Source organism: Chiloscyllium plagiosum, unplaced genomic scaffold, assembly GCF_037043375.1.
Source record: "Chiloscyllium plagiosum isolate Xiang-an unplaced genomic scaffold, Cpla_swu_hap1 HiC_scaffold_38, whole genome shotgun sequence".
NCBI classification, from domain to species: domain Eukaryota; kingdom Metazoa; phylum Chordata; class Chondrichthyes; order Orectolobiformes; family Hemiscylliidae; genus Chiloscyllium; species Chiloscyllium plagiosum.
Window position 1 is genome coordinate 42194087 of NW_028270176.1, and position 1339 is coordinate 42195425.

The window sequence follows — 1339 nt, forward strand, 5'->3', positions numbered from 1 at the left end:
TCATGTTTCACATATGCACTAACAACATATGTAATAAAAGTGATGTGGATGTATGGCAGAAATTCAGGGATCCAGGGTGACATCTTAGATCTAGATCAAACAGAGTTTTTCTCTCTGATTGATTACACATGCCACGTTATATTGAGGGAAAGAATAGGGCGAGAGCAGATGAACACGTGGTTGTAAGGATAGTGCAGGTGATAGGGATTTGGATATCTGGATAGTTGGGGCTCATTATGGAGCCGGTTGGACCTCTACAAACAAGATGATCTTCACCTGACCCGGAAGGGTACCAACATCCTGAATGGATAATTTCTAAAGCTCCTCAGGAGGGTTTAAACGAATTCAGCAGCGGATTGCGAACCCGAATTTTAGCTGCAGTTTGCTGGAAGTTTTGAGTGGTTAGGACATAAATAGGTTTTCGGGTTTGCGAGTGAATGCTGGCAAGGATGAAGGTGGTTTGAAGTCTGTCTACTTCACCGATAGGAGAATCTGGGATAAAGCAGGTGTCATGGGTTGTTCACTGGGACTTCAATATTGTGGCCATTTCAGAGACATGAATGGAGCACTGAAATGAATGGTTGTTCCTGGCACCTCAGTTTCGATTTTTCAGTAAGGGGGAGATGTGGCATTTTTTGTCTAAGACAGTGCTATGGTAGCAGAAAGGATATTTGGTGAGGACCCGACTCAATCTGCTGAACTAGAATTGGCTGAGATTAAAATCAGGCAAGTGGAGGTCACCACCAAAATGTTCTAAAGATATGGAGGAAAAGATTGCAAAGATGATTCTGGATCGGAACGGAAGTAACAAGGGAGTTGTCGTGGAGAAGTTTAACTTTCCAAATATTGATTGGAAATGTTATTGTTTGAGGAGCTCTGATTGGTCAGTCTTTGTCCAATGTGTGCAGGAGGGTTTCGTGACGCAGCATGTAGACAGGCCAACAAGAATCAAAAATATATTGGATTTGGTTCTGCGAAATGAAGCAAGTCAACTGTTCGATTTGGAGATAATTGAGCACTTTGTTGAGAGTGACCACAATTTGGTATGTTTATTTAGTGATGGATGGGGATATATATATCGCAGAACATGAGGTACCGCTGGGAGAAAGGCCAGTATGATGCGATCAGGCAAGGGTTAGGATGCACCAGATGGAAAAGTAAACGCAGGGGTTTTGCACACCTGAAATATGGAGCTTTTTCAGGGAGGCGCTCATGCATGTCCTTGATAAGTGTGTGTGTGTGTCATGCAGGGAATATGAGGTTGAGACAGGGAGCCATTTTTACTCAAAAAGTTGAATTTCTTGTCAAGGTGGAGAAGGCGGTGCATGTAACATGTAAT